General features: G+C 41.2%; 1 protein-coding gene across 9 annotated transcripts in view; it reads left to right on the forward strand.

Moving 5' to 3' along the window:
• The window catches only part of LOC121278997 (protein tyrosine phosphatase type IVA 3-like), a 153,039-nt gene that overhangs the window by 73,945 nt on the left and 60,214 nt on the right, over positions 1-18,880 (forward strand). The window contains exon 2 of one of the 9 annotated variants that reach the window (XM_041189701.1): positions 1,137-1,298. The exons of the other annotated variants lie outside the window; for them this stretch is intronic. The gene's annotated coding sequence lies outside the window, so the exon portion shown is untranslated. The remainder of the gene's footprint in view (positions 1-1,136; positions 1,299-18,880) is intronic. 9 annotated transcript variants of the gene reach the window in all.

Genomic DNA, 18,880 nt, shown 5'->3' on the forward strand with positions numbered 1-18,880 from the left:
GAAATCAGTCCGAAGGATTTAGAAACGTAGTTGGTTCTTGTGCTGCTTGTTATTCAGATCCCTCTCCTCGATCCCTATAGTAAGAGCCATGCATACCAATGTTTACAAAGTTATTGTCTGATTTTTCAGTAACACAAGCTGGAGGAAAGGGGCATTGGAACAGAGTGTGTATATAAGGTTCAACTTTGTAGTTGACGGGCCTATCTTATTATGACCCTTGTGCAACTGAAATCACCATCATGAGCTTCAATTATAAGCAGTTAAATTGAATAATTTATAAAATGCTATTTGAAGACCTAAAAATGGTTGTAAATTTTGTGTTTGTTCATTTGTGTGCACATTATTAATAACTTCAGCAGCGGAGTGGTATAAATGAAATGGTACTGGTGCCCCAAGCAGATAGTAACCTTGAGGGATGTTTGTTTTTTCCTTTGTCACTGAAGCTGTGTGAGCAGCGACAGGGTTCCATGACCTGGAATTTCCTGAGAACTTACACTGTGGTAACTGCAATTCTGTAGCCTACTCCTTTACTCTTACTTTTTAGAAAAATATGGTGGAAGTGAGTCACTCCAGTTATTGCACCTTATCGAAATATCCTGAACCATTTTTCCCCTGTCTGCCTAAATCCTGACTAAAACGATTAAACGTTTATTATTATGCTCTACTCCTGTTCAAGACTGTGGCAATAGCAGAGTTCCTTGTTTTGCACTTGTTTTCTTGCTGTGGGTGAACATGTTGATGGAGGGCGCCTGGTTACCAGAAGACCCAAGTTTAAATTGCTGAAATAAAATAAACATCAGTATTTTCAATAATTTATCTCACCAATTTGCAATCAATTTACTTTTCCCAAAACAAAATTACTATTCCTTGCTAAAGAAAATCATGAAAACCATTTCAAATGCATTCAGAAGATAAAATGCCATTTCCTTATCCAATCTTTTGTCTGACATTGCTCTTTATCCCTTCTCAAAAGTGAGATGATACTTAAATCACTCTTTACAAAGAATGTTTACAAAGATATCCCCCATACTTGAGATTTTAAGAAGTAATTGACCAATCTTTTCGTTTGAGAGTGTGATATGATGGAAAACTGATTTTTTTTATTCACTGAAACAAGCTTACATGCCCTCTTGCAGGAAAAACTGGGGGCCTCCTGAATGAAACGTATAAGCAGTGGATGAGCAGTTGAAGTGACTGAACTGTTGCTGAGTTTACATTGGATTTAGCTCAATCTGAAGCATTACTAGGAGTGAAATGTGTGCTGTAATTCAAATCAACGCCTAGATTCTGTTACTGAGGTACCACTCCACTGTTTTTACATCCTGAGTCTTTGATATGCCAAATAATGGTATATATGTATTTTTGGTTGTTCCACAGATACATACATAGCTGGTTAATTCTGGTTAATGGCAAAGCTGAGTGCAATGGTATTAATTGTATACAGTAGGTTAACATACAATTATAGAATCATACACCTTGGGAGGTCGTCATTCGGCCCATCGTGTCCGTGCTGAGTCTTTGGAAGAGTTATCCAATTAGTCCTACTCCCTTCTCTTTTCCCACAGCCCTGCAAATCTTTCCCATCAAGCATTTATCCAAGTCGGTTTCGAAGTTGTTATAGAATCTGCTTCCACTGCCCTTTCAGGCAGTGCACTCCGGATCACAACAACCCCCTGTGTATATATTATATAAATCATTTCCCGCTGATAATTTTGCCAATTACCAGTCCTGCTGTCAGTGGAAATTTTCTCCTTCTCACATTGTGACGACTCCCAGAATCTCAATCATTATAAACTAGTAGATCGAGCTTAACATTTATATGAATTTTAAGTAAAATGCTTTCCTATCTGTATATTTTGTTCTGGAAATGATTTATCCTTCAGCCAACATCACTAAAGCAGACTATCTGATCATTGTCACATTTCTGTATATGGGAGCTTGCTGTGCAAATTGACTGTACTTTATTGGTTTATGTAACTGGACACGTCACATCTCATGACCTAGAATTGTAGAATCTTTGACAGTATATCAGGATTGCATTCAACAATTCCATTTGCTATTCCATAAGTGATGAACAGCAGTGACCCTAATACCCCTATCTACTGGCTAAGCATTTTCTTTTTTATTCATTCATGTGGTGTAGGCATCCCTGATAAAGCCAGCATATATTGGCCATCCCTAGCTATGGTGGTGATAGTGATCAGCCTTCTTGAACCATTGAGTTGTGTAGTGAAGGTACTTCCTACAGTGCTGTTAGGCATTCCAGGGTTTTGACTGAGCGACAGTGGGAAAAAATGGCTTTGTAGTTCCAAGTCAGGATTGTGTATGACTTGTCCTTCTCGGTGTTAGAAGTCGCTGGCCTCGAAGGTGCTATCAAATCCATGAGGAGTTGCTGTAGTATATCTGTAGATAGTACACACTGCTGCCACTGTGCGTTGGTGGTGGAGGGAATTAATGTTTAAGGTGGTGAATGGGGCGCCAGTGAAGTAGGCTGCTTTGTATTGGTGTTAAGCTTCTTGGAGCTACACTTACCCAGGCAATTGGAGAGTATTCCTTCTCTCAACACAAAAGCAAAATACAGCTAATGCTGGAAATCTGAGGTGATTAAACTCTCTTGTAGAGATGATGATTTCCATGTATTTATATGGTGCAACTGTATTTGTATGATGCAACTGTAACTTCCCATTCAGCAGGCCAAACCGGAATGTTGTCCAGGTCTTGTTGTATTATCTGATGAGTTGTGAATTGTATGGAACACTGCAGTCATCAAACGTGTCCACCCTCGATGTTATGATGGAGGGAAGACCTTTGATGAAGTGGCTGAAGATATTTGGGCCTTAAACATTGCTGTGAGGAACTCCTGCAACAATTTCCTGGGGTTGAGATAATTGGCCTCCAACAACCACAATCATCATCCTTCACACTAGATGTAACTCCAGCCAGTGGAGAATTTTCCCTCCATTCCCATTGATTTCAACTTTACTGGCTTCTTGATGCTGCACTTTGTCAAATGCTGCCTTGAAATCAAAGACTCCCATCTTATTTCTTGATTTCAATTCTTTTGTCCATGTTTGGATCAAGGCTGTATTGAGGTTCATGCCGGTGAAGAGGATCAATTGAGAATTCCTGTACATTATTCCTACTAGATTAAGCCCCCCCTCTCTGCCCAGCGCCCTGTTGAACCCCACCTAAAACAAACCGTGCTTTTAAAATTTCTGTAACCCTCAATCAGCCCTGCTTTTCAAACACATATTTATCCAGCTTCCATTCAAGATGGAAGTTCACGCTGAATCACAACTTTTCTGTGGACTCATTCTGATTTGAGGAATGGTGGAGTTTAACCTCTAAGCTTTCTTAGGACTGGTGAAATTTGTATTGAGCTGTCAAGTCATATGTATTTTGTCCAATCTTCTTGCTTCATCTTGATCTGTAACTTTCATTAGTTTAAAAACCAAGATCCAGCCTCCTCAGCCTACTATGGGCCAGATGCAGGAAGGTGGGATTAGAAAGGGCACCTGGGTGTCCTCGGGCTGGCATGGACAAGATGGGCCGAATGGCCTCCTTTGCTGTAACTTTTCTATGGTTCTACGGAATGGTTCTGGAGGAACCAAACTGAGCATCAATGAGCAGGTGTGTAAGTGGCACTTATGTGAATTGGATCTTTAGAAAGAAAATATGAACAGGAGCCTTTATTAATAACACTACATCTGATGTCATCACTGTCCTTGATTAAAATATCATGGTATCTAATGCAACTCTAGTGAACTAGTCTTGAAATTTCCAGCTCCAGGCGATGAAACATTAAAACCCGTAAATAATGTGATGATAAGTCTTCAAAGCTCAGCTTGTACAAATGAAACTGTCCTGTTGGCTGCATTCTAAACGGGTATGCAGTTTTGGGTTTGCCGCAATCCTATCAACAGCATATTCATAATTCTCCTAGAAAATGTTGGAGTATGTTCACAACTAAATCAGCATGCGCGACTGCAAAATTTGTATTTATATGGTGGCAATCTTGCTATAGCAGAAAATTCTGGGTCCTGGTAAGTGTTCTGCTTTCACATCAGGCCAGCAGTATTGTTTTTGTCATTGATACTTTTTATGGATCCTTCCTGACACCAGGCAAGGTACACAGCTGGGAAATCAGTGTTTCTTATATAATTTAAAAGATCTCCATGTGTTTTTCTTGTGCCCGGATATTGACCCACAATTTAAATGGGACAGTTCCAGAACCCTGAGAGCCCTGGCACGTGGTAAAACTATTTTTGATCTGCAGGTTAAAGCAATGTGAACCTTTCAAGCATGTTGTTTTTTGGAATTTTGTGATTTGTTCAAAAAACATCTTGGTTGATTTATTTTAAAACTTGTCAAGGGCTTCAGTTGCTCACTGCATTCATGCATTATGTTTAAAAAAGAAAGCCACAAAGTTAAAGTAATTCAAAAGCTTTTTAATGAAGAACTTCTGGCATGTTATGATGTGAAGTTTAGTTCAGTTCTGCCACCAGCTTTGTGTGCAGGCAAAATCAGTGATCACTTGAAGAATGCAAATGTAGCGTGTGACTGTAGACTTGGCAACCACAAATTGTAGTGCAAATAGCATGACAGCAAACGGAACTCCTGAACAGATGGTTCTTTCGAAGCTCAGAATGGTGACTTACATGCCAAGTTTGTGTATTTCATGAAACATATTCTACTGTAACCTTAATTTGTAATGGCTTTGTATCTAAAATATGCCAGCTGCACTTCTGAGTCTAAGCATATGTATTTCATTTCTGTACAAATAATCTTAACCATTCATGTCTGTTGAGCAGTGGTATCTGGGGTCTGACTTTGCATTAGTTACATTTAGCTTCTGAGCCTGAAGGTTATGGGTTCAAGACCCACTAAACTTGTGTGCGTAGCCTAGTCAGTATTGAGGGAATGCTGCTTTATCTTCATATAAGATATTAAACCAAGATTGCTTGCAGACATTAAAGGTCCCAAGGCACTATTTGGGGGAAAAGTAATGAAAATCTCCTAGTATCCTGACCAGTATTCCCCTGTCAGTTTTTTTTTTTGTTTTTATATTTGTTTTTTTCCCCCTGTCAATCTCCACCACCAAAGATTGATCAACTGGTGATTCCTTTCATTTCTATTTGTAAACCTTGCTGTGTGCAAAATGTCTGACACAATTGGTTATCTGGTAACAGTCCCTGCACTCCAAATTAGTTCACTGGCTCTGAAGCACTTTGGGGACATTTCTGACAGATGTGATAATGTGCTAGATAAATGCAAACATTATTTTTCTTAAATTATGTTTATGTAGTTGTAAAGGAATATTGATTCAAATATTTAAATTCAGGATGTTTGCACAGCTCAAATAGTGAATCGCAACTAAAGTGAAAGCGAAAATATTTAATAGACAGTTGTACAATGAGCTCTCCTCTCACCACCTTTAATCTGTTAAAACAAACCTGAAACTTTAACATATAAAGTTAAACTGCCTCTAACTAGGATACCATTGTCTAGAATCAGAAATAAAATGTTGAATCATGGACTCTTTACAATGGGTTTTGGAAAATGTCATTCAGGAGAAGCAACAGCATTTTTGATATATCTATTTTGGTAAAGAAAAATCTTTGTGGCTATTTGTAGTTCTTCTGACTAAGCATGAAAGCCGGTAGTCATCTGAAGATAATTAATATGTGGTGTACATTTATTGTCCCTTCTGCTTTGTCACAATGAACAATGGTGTTCTAAAATCCACACTTAACCTTGCAGTGCAAGCATTCATGGTAGTTAACAAGCAAGTGGGTTCCAGACCGGATCCAGCCTATAATCTGGATTTGGGCTGTTCGGATCTACATGTTGATGCAGAAGAATAATAAATATTAGTTGACTTTGCCATATCTGGAAAAACTTCAGCTTTCTGGATTTAACCCTAAACTCAGATGGTCACGAGTGTCTCAAATATTGCATGGTAAGATCTCAAATTGTATTTATGGAATATTGCGAGCCATCGCAAGGCAGAAATTTCTGAATGTAGTACCAATCGGTTACAAAATGGAAATCAACAGTGGGACAAGTAGTTTGGTTTTCTACTTTCCTTAAATGTATTGTGTGCTCAAACAGTCTGGGAGAATGCTTTAGTGTCTGCTGTATTCTTTTAACAAAAAAAGTACTGCTTAAACACTTACAGCCTGCCAATACTAGTTTATTAGATCTGAACCTTCACTGTCTGGGATGGCTTTGTTTAAACAGCTTAGAAAAAAAATGCTACAGTACTGATCCTGTTCTTGTTTAATATTTTTTTCTTAGCAATCATTTAGTCTCCTTGGCCCTTGTGAACAAGAGGATAAGCAATCCAATCTAGTGCCACTTCCAGTGTTATTGCAAGCCAGCCACTAGTAAAGGATGAGACCTCTTAGCTGCGTTACTTTTGGAAAGTTCCTGGCCTCCATTTGCTAACTACCCATAATAGGGCTAATATCAGAGATCAGTATGTTGGGATCAAACTCATTTCCCCTTGCACCATCTTTTTACTAACAGGAAGAAATTTTGGTTCGAATGTTAAGATGCTTCTTAATATTCTTTGAAATCATTTAGTTAAGATTTAAACATGAGGCTTTGAATGCTTGGCTATTTCTTAGTTGACGATTATAGTTAAATTAAGCTTAGATCAAAAACATGTACAATTACACCCGAGTCTGTGGTATCATGATAACTGATTTGTGAATCCATTTGCCAAGGGGGTATTGTACAGTATTCTCGTCTGGTATACCCTGCTTAAAGGCCTTTGGGTTCTGAGGAGAAATTAGCATTATATAGCGCCATTCATGACCAACGGACCTTCCAAAATGTTTTACAGTCAGTGAAGTACTACTTGAAGTGTAGTTATATAATAATGTAGGAAACACAGCAGCTGTTTTGCACACAGGCTCTCACAAACAGCAATATGATAATTTACCAGATAATCTTTATTTTTGTGTGATGTTGGCTGAGGGATAAATATTGGCCAGGACACTGAGTAAATCCCTTGCTTTTTGAAGAAGTGCGACAGGATATTTTAAGAAGGGGCAGATGTGGCTTGAGTTTAATGCCTCATCCAAAAGGCAGTGCATTGGCTTATTAGATAGCCTTTTCACCAATGAACACCAATATGAATATATAAATTCGATTCACTCCACATGATATTCAGAAGTGGCTGAAGGCACTAGATACTGCAAAAGTTATGGGCCCTGACAACATGCTGGCAATAGTATTGAAAACTTGTGCTCCAAACTTGCAGTGCCCCTAGCCAAGCTGTTCCAGTACAGCTACAACACTGGCATCGACCCGGATATGTGGAAAATTGCCCAGGTATGTCCTGTACACAACAAGCGGGACAAATCCAACCCAGCCAATTACTGCCCTATCTGTCTACTCTCCATCAGTAAAGTAATGGAAGGGGTCATCAACAGTGCTATCAAGTGGCACTTGCTTAGCAATAACCTGCTCACTCATTCCCAGTTTGGGTTCCACTTAGCTGCTGACCTCATTGTATCCTTGGTTCAAACATGGACAGAAGACCTGAACTCCTGAGGTGAGATAAGTGTGATTGCCCTTGACATCAAGGCAGCATTTGACCGAGTGTGGCATCAAGGAGCCCTAGCAAAACTGGAGTCAATGGGAATCAGGGGGGAACATTCTCTCTGCTGGTTGGAGTTGTACCTAGCACAAAGGAAGATGGTTGTGGTTGTTGGTCGGTCACCTCAGCCCCAGGACATCACTGCAGGAGTTCCTCAGAGTAGTGTCCTAGGCCCAACCATCTTCAGCTGCTTCATCAATGGCCTTCTTTCCATCCCAAGGTCAGAAGTGGGGATGTTCGCTGCTGATTGTACAATGTTTAGCACCATTCGCAACGACTCAAGATACTAAAGCAGCCCATGTCCAAATGCAGCAAGACCTGGACAATATTCAGGCTTGTGCTGACAATTGGCAAGTAACATTCGCGCCACACAAGTGTCAGGCAGTGACCATCTTCAACAAGAGAGAATCCATCCATCGCCCCTTGATGTTCAATGGCATTACCATCACTGAATCCCCCACTATCAACATCCTGGGGGATATCATTGACCAGGAACTGAACTGGACTAGCCATATAATTACTATGGCTACAAGAGCAGGTTAGAGGCTAGGAATTGTGCGCTGAGTAACTTGCCTCCTGACTCCCCAAAGCCTGTCCACCATCTACAAGTCAGGAATGTGATGGAATACCCCCTACTTGCCTGGACGAGCGCAGCTCCCACAACACAGAAGAAGATGGATACCATCCAGGACAAAGCATCTTGCTTGATTGGCACCTCATCCGCAAACATTCACTCCCTTCACCACCGACGCATAGTACCAGCAGCGTGCACCATCTACAAGATGCACTGCAGGAATTCACCAAGGCTGCTTTGTCAGCACCTTCCAAACCCACGACCACTACCACCCAGAATGATAAGGGCAGCAAATGGAGGGGAACTTTTAGGTAGTGGTGTTCCCATCTAAGTCACTCACCATCCTGCCTTGGAAATATATCGCCATTCCTTCAATGTTGCTGGGTCAAAATCCTGGAACTCCCTTCCTAATAGCACTAAGTGTACTTACACCACATGGACTCAAGCGGTTCAAGAAGGCAGCTCACCACCACCTTCTCGAGGGCAACTAGAGATGGGCAATAAATGCTGACCCAGCCAGCAAAGCCCACATCCCGTGAATGAATAAAAAAAAACTAATTGGCAAGTTTGAGTTCAAAGGCATTTTTCAAAAGACCCCAACAACTGACGAGTTTATTGTTTTAGTAGCTGAGGCAAACAGTGCATGATATAATACTCATTCTGAGTTAAATTTTGGCCAGGGCATCAAACCTTACTGTGTGCAAATCAGCTGTTTCATGTGCTACATTACAACAGTGACTGTAGTTTATTTCATGGCTGTGGAGGAACTTAATGTCTTGTATGAAAGGCCCTGTAGAAATCAGTTATTTTACTGTCTCCGCTAATCTGCTGAAATCCTCATTCATGCCTTTGTCACCAGATTTGACTATCCCAATGCTTTCCTAGTTTCTCTCATTCTACTCAAACTTCAGATCATCCAAAGCTCTGCTCCCTGTGTCTTAACTTGCAGCAAATCCCATTCCCCTATAACCACCTGTGTTCACTAACCTACATTGACTCTTGATGAAGCAACATCTTGATTTTAAAGTTCTCATCCTTGTTTTCAAACCCCTCTATGGCCTCGCCACTCCCTTTCTAATAAGACCATAAGATGTAGGAGCAGAAGTAGGCCATTCAGCCCATCGAGTCTGCTCTGCCATTCAATGAGATCATGGCTGATCTGATAATCCTCAACTCCACTTTCCTGCCTTTCCCCCATAACCCTTACTTCCCTTATTGATCAAAAATCTGTCTCTCTCCACCTTGAATACCCAGCTTCCACAGCCCTCTGCAGTAAAGAATTCCACAGATTAACTACCCTATGAGAGAAGAAATTCTTCCTCATCTCTGTTTTAAATACTGAGATTATGCCCTCTGGACCTAGACTCTCCCACAAGGGGATATAACCTCTCAGCATCTACCCAGTCAAGCCCCCTAAAAATCTTCTATGTTTCAATAAGGTCAAGTCTCATTCTTCTAAACTCCAATGAGTACAGGCCCAACCTACCTGACCTCTCCTCATAAAATCCCTCCATACCTGGAATTAACCTAGTGAACCTTCTCCGAACTGCCTCCAATGACAGTATATCTTTCCTTTAGATAAGGGGACCAGAACTGTTCACAGTATTCTAGGTGAGGTCTAATTAGCACCTTGTATAATTTTAGCAAGATTTCCCTATTTTTATACTCCATTTCCTTTGAAATAAAAGCCCAACATTCCATTTGCCTTCCTTATTACCTGTTGAACTTGTTAGCTTTCTGGGATTCATGCACAAGGATTCCCAAATCCCTCTGAAGTACTTAACCTGTTTATATCCCTCGATAGACTCCTTGTGTCATCCTCACCACTTGCCTTCCCACTTATTTTTTTGCTGATGATTGAGATTAGATTGATAGGACAGTAATTAGCTGGATTGGACTTGTCTTGCTTTTTGTGCACAGGTCATACCTGAGCAATTTTTCCCAGTGTTGTAGCTGTACTGGGACGGCTTGGTTAAGGGCTTGGCTACTTCTGGAACACAAGTCTTCAGAAATACTGCTGGGCTGTCATCAGGGTCCATAGCTTTTGCTGTGCCCAGTCTTCTTTGCAGTTATTAATATGGAGTGAATCAAATTGGCTGAAGACAGGCATCTGTGATGCTGGAGGCGTTGAGAAGAGGCTGTGATATATCATCCACTCAGTACTTCTAGCTGAATATGGTTAAAAGCACTTAACCTCTTCCTTTTGCATTGAAGTGGTAGGCTCTGCCATCATTCAAGTTGGGGATGTTTGTGGAGCCAACCCCTCCTGTTAATTGTTTAAATGTTCACCATTCAAAACCGGGTATGGCAGGACTGCAGAGCTTTGATCTAAGTGTTGGTTGTGCAGCTGCTTAGCTCTGTCTGTCCAATGTTGCTTCTATTGTTTAACTGTTTGGCTTGCAAATATTTATTTTGTAGCTTTACCAGGTTGGTACCTCATTTTTTAGGCATGCCTGGTGCTGCTCCTGAAACACTCCTCATTTGAACCAGGGACAGTTGATGGTAATGGTTGAATGACAGTGATTTACTGAGCCATGAGATTAAAGATTGTGGTGGAGTATAATTCTGCAGTTGATGGCCCACAGTGCCTCATGGATGCCCAGTTTTTTAAGTGACATTGTTTGATTTGAATCCATCCCATTTACACAGTGGTAGTGCTACACAACATGATGGACGGTGTCCTCAGTGTGAAAGTAGGACTTTGTTCCACAAAGACTGTTTGCTGGTCACTCATGCTGTAACACACAATGCATCTGTGGTAGATAGATTGGTGAGGATGAGGTCTCATCATTTGCCCCAAGCCCAGTCTGGCTGATATGTCCTTCACAATAGTGAGGAGTTTTATTTGTCCAAATCATATAGAAAGCCTACACAAAATATACTCACCCCCGCCCCCATTATGTGGCTTGGGTCTTCACCCATTACACTTGATAAGATTTTAACAATAAATTCTTCACTTTCATTAGTGTCCTATTGCATTACAGAAATATCAGAAGATTGAAGTTTGCAGACGTAGAACTATTTTGAAATGGAGTACAGCAACATTGTCATCTTGCAGCATCACATCTGTTTCTTTCCCTTTGCGGTGCTTTCTTCCCCTATGTCCTGAACTATTGCAGGTGTGAAACATCTGTAGTTGTTCCTTGATGAAGGAGGCAGTGTGATAGACTAAGTGCCTCAGGTCAAATTGCAAAGTTTGTGGTTGGTCAAAAGCTGATCACACAAGAGCAATTTTGGAGAGAAAATTGCATCTTTTCTGGCTTTCATATGGGGAGGAACAAACTGTTGTTTTGAAAATAATTTCAGTTATAAACAGCTTTTACTGCAATAATGAGTAGTACTATGGTCAGTGAAGCTCCTACTGTTGAGTGCAGAAAACCCATTTTCAATTTCTGCGTCTTTTGAATTAGTCTTTTTTGATGTGTTTTGGAGAAGAATACAATCAAATTCACCAAAGGATCTGTCTCAATAGCAGCAATCTCCCAAGAAAATGGATTCCGGTGAACCTCAATATCAAGTAAGGTGATCAAAACGTAGCTCCCAGTAAGGGGGCGAAGGTAAAGTTAAAAGAATTTTCTAAATGATTTCGTACTTTGTGCAGACATAATCTAACCTTCCAAAAAAACAGATGATGTATTTTGAACATATAATTTATTATTTTCTTGCAGTCAGTTTGAATCAGTTATACTAATCCAAGCAATAAAATGTAAGGACATCCTGATCTGGATAGAACATTACATTTTCTTTGTAATATTTTTGAGATTAATGAATGTGTTTATCTTGCCTTCTTACCTAGATCCTTTTTCAGGATCTGATCTGACAATTTGTGGCCTGACCCATATTCCCTTTCGCTGAATTGATTCAAGTCTTCGCTCTCTACTTCAAAGGAACCAGTGTTGACAGTGCCAAGTTAGAGCCCATTTCATAAGCATGAAAAATAAACTCTTTATACTCATTTTTCTTTTGGCCTACTTGAAGGCTGCCCAATTTGAGATGAATTGCCTGTAACTTGAATAGCCAAGTATTTTTTAATATTCAGCAGGTCTGACAGCATTTGTGGAAAGGAATACAGTTGACGTTTCGAATCCATATGACTCTTCATCAGAACTAAGGTAATAGAGAAATGAGGTGAAATATAAGGTAGACGGGGGTGGGACAGATAGAGCTGGATAGGGGGCCAGTGATAGGTGGAGGCAAAGAAGGGGTTGCCAAAGATGTTATAAACAAAAGGACAAAGGGGTGTTGACGGTGGTGATATTATCTAAGGAATGTGCTAATGGGGACATTAAGAGTAGCAAGCAGGACCAGCTAGTGGCAGGTGGCCTTAGTGGGGGTGGAGTGGGGGGAAGGGATCGAAATGGGCTAAAAGGTAGAGATAAAACAATAGATCGAAAAAAATTTAAAAATTGGTGGGAAAAGTAAAAAATGTTTTAAATTATAAATTATTGGAAAAGGGGGATCGGAAAGGGGTTGGGGATGGAGGAGAGAGTTCATGATCTGAAATTGTTGAACTCAATATTCAGTCCGGAAGGCTGTAAAGTGCCTAGTCGGAAGATGAGGTGCTGTTTCTCTAGTTGGCGTTGAGCTTCACTGGAACATTGCAGCAGGCCAAGGACAGACATGTGGGCATGGGGGCAGGATGATGTGTTGAAATGGCAAGTGACTGGGAGGTCTGGGTCATGCTTGCGGACAGACCAAAGGTGTTCTGCAAAGCGGTCACCCAGTTTGCGTATGGTCTCTCCAATGTCGAGGAGACTGCATTGGGAGCAGCAAATGCAGTAGACTAAATTGAGGGAAGTGCAAGTGAAGTGCTGCTTCACTTGAAAGGAGTGTTTGGGCCCTTGGAAGTTGAGGAGGGGGGAAGTGAAGGGCAGGTGTTGCACCTTCTGCGGTTGCATGGGAAGGTGCAGTGGCAGGGGGTTGAGGTATAGGGGGTGATGGAGGAGTGGACCAGGTGACCCTTATATTTCACCTCTTCCCTATTTCCTTAGTTCTGATGAAGAGCTATACAGACTCGAAACGTCAACTGTATTCCTCTCTGCAGATGCTGTCAGACCTGCTGAGCTTTTCCAGGTGTTTTTGTTTCAGATTTCCAGCATCCGCAGTATTTTGCTTTTATTTTTTAATATTGACTTTCTCTCCTTGCTTACTGACTCATGTTTTGGTACTATCCGTGCTTAGTTACTGAATAACTTTTCATCAACAAAAAAAAAGACTGGAGCCTAAGCTGTGCTCTCATCTTGTCCTCCTTCCCTCAGCCCTTCCAGTCTGATTTTGAGCTTGCTAAATGGTTGACAATCTGAACTCCAGCTTCCAGTTGGTGTTGGAAAGTTGTCCATACAAAGAACAATTTTTCTCTGATTTTTCTTATTCTCCCAGCAGCTATGAAAATGCCCTGCAGTACAAAGGGAAATTGGTCAGAGTACAGAATATTACTTGTGCCATCTGCAGTTTAATGGCAGCTTGAGCTTCTGGACCTTAATTCTTTCAAAGTATCAATTGCAGATTAGTGAAGCTTGATAAATATCAAACGAGTGTTATTGGATAAATACTTTGAATACTAACTGTTGGTGAGTGGTGCCATTTTCTTTTGAAAACAACCTTTTAATATATTCTAACATTTAAAGTTTAGCTCTTTTTTTTTCCATTATTTGTTCATGGGATGAGCTCAGCCAGCATTTATTGCCCATCCCTAATTGCCCTTGAGAAGATGGTGGTGTATTGGTAAATTTGCCATTTTCATCATCTGCAAGCTCAGTGGAAGGGGTTGGGCTTGCTCAAGAATCTTACCTTTGTTGAGTTCCCCCATAAATGGAATTTTTAATTTTAAGTAGCAAGAAGTGGCAGAAAAATATGATCATGTTGTTAGTTACACATCAGGAAATAGCACAGGAAAAGAGGTTGAGCAAATGTATCTCTTCATATGAAAGCTGTCTGTACATCTTGCCCAAAAGTTTGGGGAGGCCCTCAATATCCATGGAAACTACAATTAATTCATTATCAATCATGTCATTGACTAAATTAACCACAGCCTTGCTGCCTTCTTCAGTATCCAGCATTCTGGCTCCCAACCTGATCATCAAACTGTGTACTTTTTGTGTTCACTAATAAATGTCATACTGCATTCTCAGACAAGCATACATTTTCATATGCCCGTGCAGTCACTTGCTACTCTCAGCCTGACCTCTATTCACTTAACTTTATACAATAGAACATTGAAAAGCAGTTTATAGTGAGGATATTTAGCAGGGCAGGGAGACACAAGGCATGGCCAGCGAAGGGCTTTCAGGAAACCATTGAAGACCAAGAGAAAGCTGGCCATGACATGCAAACTGATAGATGCTGCCTGCCTTCTTAATACATGTATTGGGCTTTAAATATGTCAAAGTACAAATGGAGTTAGTCCAGAAAAAAGTCTACAAGCAGGCACATTAAGATTGTGACACAAACAGAAAAGAGAAGGCAAATTGAACGAGAAACTAGTTGAAAGTGGAAAAGGAAGAGACTTATTCTGGAACAATGATAGAAGTTTCTAAGACACAGTATAGATGATGAAAGTAAAGAGTGAAAGAATGGACTAGTGAGAGAAGCAGAAGTGCAGGAATAAAAAGGCAAGGTTATTACTTTTGAGTGAAGTCATAGGAGGTCACTTAGTATTTCTAGACTAAGATTGTACTAATGGCTGAAATATTGGAAAAGCCTGTTATAAATGCTTGGTTTTCCTCCATCACACTGTAATTGCTATTTGTTACTATTTACTTCAATACCACACTTCTTTGCCCTATCCTGCTATGATGATTAGAACAAAATGTGCTAACTTTTTGCACTTTTGTTAATACTTTTTATTATCCAGATAAAAATGCTTAGTTGTTCACTTTCTTTAGCTAAATGACTGGCTAGAAACAGCTACAAAAGTGAATTGAAGCATCTCCTGCGTGTAAGGAGATTACTACACTTTGATCCAGTGCTCAAATTCAGGTTTTGAGATGGAACAGTCTAACGAGCTCCCTTTCCTTGACATGCTAGTTGAGCAATCCACTAATGGTTTCTCCACTTCTGTTTACCGGAAGCATATCTTTAGTGGTCAGTATATGCACTGGATTCATATAGCTCCATGCACTATAAGATTGGCTTTATCAGCAACCTGCTAAACAAGGCTGTCACATTTGCTTACCTTGCAGGCTCAATGCAGAAATAGTACAGTAGTACATCAAAGCTATTCTGCAGGGCAGTGGTTATCCGGATTAGATCTTAGTTCACTGTGTATCGTGCAAACTCTTAAATTGGCTTAAGGCTTTCACTTTTGGAAAAGTGCCCAGTCTACTTCACATTACTCTAGAAAGGCAAAATATCTCAAAATTTGAACAACAGATTAAGCAAGTCATTTCACACCACTACTATGCCATGGTGACATAAGTAGTATTTTCCACTAATGGAGTATTTTTGTCAGTCCAAAAAGACATTCTGCCTACCAGACAATTGAGCAATGTCATGCATGAATCTGACTGCTGGTGTGATGCCAGGTAAGTGGGGCATGCACCCCAATGATTGGCTGTTCAAATCAAATAACACGTTCCTCCAGCAGTTCATAATAAGCAGAGTGCAGACTGTACTCAGCCAACCTGTGCCTGCGGAACCCAAAATAAAACGCCTGCTGTTAGATGTGATTCTGTGATTGGGCAGCACTTGTTGAACAATCCTGATTGCACTAATAGCTACACTAACAACCAATTTAAGATGACTAGTTGCACTCGCAATGTGGATCGTTTACGGTCACTAGCAACGACGTACATACATTCATACCAGGGACTATTCTCTGCTAACAACAGGAATATGTTCATGCTTTGCACCTTTTTTGAATTAGCTGGAAACATGGGGAGACTCTAATTCCCTGTTGCTTTTTCCATAGTGACACCTCAGCCAATCAGAGTTGACTCCCCAAGCAATCAACTCCCTCTTTCTCCTGTAGTATAAATTGTTGTGATTGTTTGAAATTTGGCTTTCTTGCGTTTGATCCAATGAGTGCAAGATTAAAAACTTCAGCAGCATGTCTCTTTTCAGCATTATATCACTATTCTTTCATTGCCACTGAGCCAAAATACTGGAACTCCCTACCTGACAGCACTGCAGCAGCTCAAGAAGGTGGCTCACCAACACTACCTCAAGGGCAATTGGGGATGAGCAGCAAATGCAGCCAATGAAAGAATTAAAAAAAACTTCCCACTGCTGCAAGCCAAATAGTCCCATGTAATCTTTTATGGACAGGGTGTTGGTTTAATATCTCTGAAAGATGGCACCTCCAATGTCAACCTAGATATTTCTGCTCAAGTGTTTGGAGTGGAACACTAACTCGCAGCCTTCTAATAAAAGCAAAATACTGCAGATGCTGGAAATCTGAAATGGAAAATGCTGGAAAAACTCAGCAGGACAGGCAGCATCTGTGGAGAGAGAAACAGTGTTAACATTTTGAGTTATTTAGATATAGCCCTTCTCAATGTGAAAGCACGCTCTGCAAGCTATTGCGTTTAACCACGCTCATGCTGCCTGTAAGTCGCAACCCTATCCTTGCATTTCCCCCTCATGCCAACATTCCCTTGTGCTCAGTGAACTGACAGGATGAGCTCCACCATGTTCCAGGATGATTTTAACACAGCCTTTATCACTTGATATTGGCAGTTCACCATCAACAGACAACTGCCTAAACACTCTGACAATCTCCATGGCCATCTGTTCAACTGAGCAAATTGTTTTCAGCTAGGCTGACCCACACCCAGGCCGCACCACCTCCTTGACGTTCTTAACATTTTCAACTACATTGACAACATCAGTTTATATTAGCCTGATATATGGTGCATGCAGGGATATTTCTCCTTTGTCTGTGCATCACAGTGCTCATTCACTTTTGTTCTGTGTGCACCTACATGAGCAGCTTACATAAGCCTCAATGCTGAAGCAGAGGTATATGCCATTGTCTTGCACCTTAACTGCAGCATGCAGATGTGACCTTTCCTTTGGAGTTCTGTGGATGAGCCAAGCTATTCACCATGCCGAAATGCAGCAGGTTATTGAACCTTTTTTTTAAACACTGAATCCATGAGCACCCATGATCTCCTACAGTGCTCACTGCAACCGCAATTTGAATCCAGGCCTTCTAGGTTGTTGTACGCGGATTGCATCGGCCAGCAGGGTAAGGACTGGTCTCTTCGAGACTTCGTCCACAAAAACTTGAATGTTCTGATCAGAAAAGCATGGGGTAGCTGGCCTCATCCCTTCCCCAGCGTCTCCTGTGTGTGACATTTTATCAATAAAAATGTAAGATGAAAGTGGTCATGAGCCATTCAGATTACAATGCTCTCATTCACTTTTGTGTGCTGACATGCACCAACCATTTTCACCACATCAGTGATTACTGTGGAGGTGTGCTGGAGAAAATGGCTCCGCACAAATGCTTGGTGCCATGGATGTAGTGGCTATCACTCCAGGGAGGTACTGTGTTCTCTAACCAATGACAGCCCGACTGGTTTACTCCTTCTTAGTTACACTCTTGTGCCATGACACTGCAGGTGTGAGAGACCTGGTCAAGAGTCAACTGTGAGTGCATCCTGATAAATGGGTGGCAAGAGAGCAAGCAAATGGGATAATGACCACGGGCACTGTTCAGCATTAATCAACTGAGTCTTTGCAGCTACCTATTTCACTGCAGAATATCGGCACCATGGTACCTCCATGGCTGTGTCTTGTGAATCCATTCCATGCTTTCAGTGCTTCAGTACAGTACACTGGGGATAGGCAGCAGCAATGACAATTTTTTCCTAGGGAAAGCCCATGATGAGCCATCCGTTGCGGGTCAGCTAACAGTTGAACAACATTTTACAAGTTCCCACTCATATGACAAGTCACTAATGTCTCCTCCAAGACATAGGGACTTGACCATGGGTGACCAACCTCTCAAATGGGCCTTTCTGGGGGGCCCAATTTTTTATTTGCACCCAAGTCATCCAATCTGCACCTGGCCTGCCTTGCCGAACCCTCACTAATTTCAAGGTCACCTTCATTGACTCCTGAAGGAGGGGAGTTGGCACCTCTCAAACACAGGCCCTCAGTCTCCTTGCTGGGGCCTGCCAGCCAGCCCCCACCGATACTCTGGACCAACCTCAAGATTGGCGGCTGCTTCGGGGACTAACTTGTAGTACCAGCAGTGGCAGTTACTCATACCTGACACTACTGGGACTACAGAGCTGCTGGCCAATTGGATTAGCCAGCAGCTCTCTAGGGTGGGACTTCCTCCCAGATGGGGATGAAATTCTTGTCCAAAGCCAATTAACACCCCATTGAGCATAAAATGGCTGCGGGGCAGCTAGTTTTTTTGTTGACAGGCTCCCAACTGGGGTGGGGAGGAGGAATGGAGGGAACATGGTATCCCCATAAAATCCAGCCCTTTTTTTTTCCTCTTATGAGATCATTTATATATAAAACTTGCACCTAAAAATTGCCATTATGTTTCTCTGAACAAATTTATGCTTTTGTTTGACGTAAAGCAGGGCATGCATGGTAACCAGATACTGTAACTTGGATGTCACAATAGGAGTGGGAGTGAGTTACCACCCCATGATAAGGGCATCTTCAAGGAAAACAGTGAGATGGGAAAATAAAAGATAAACTGATAACCCATTTGAGTTTGGCTGCATAAGTCGCTTAGT

Source organism: Carcharodon carcharias, chromosome 6 (genome assembly GCF_017639515.1).
Source record: "Carcharodon carcharias isolate sCarCar2 chromosome 6, sCarCar2.pri, whole genome shotgun sequence".
NCBI classification, from domain to species: Eukaryota; Metazoa; Chordata; class Chondrichthyes; order Lamniformes; family Lamnidae; genus Carcharodon; species Carcharodon carcharias.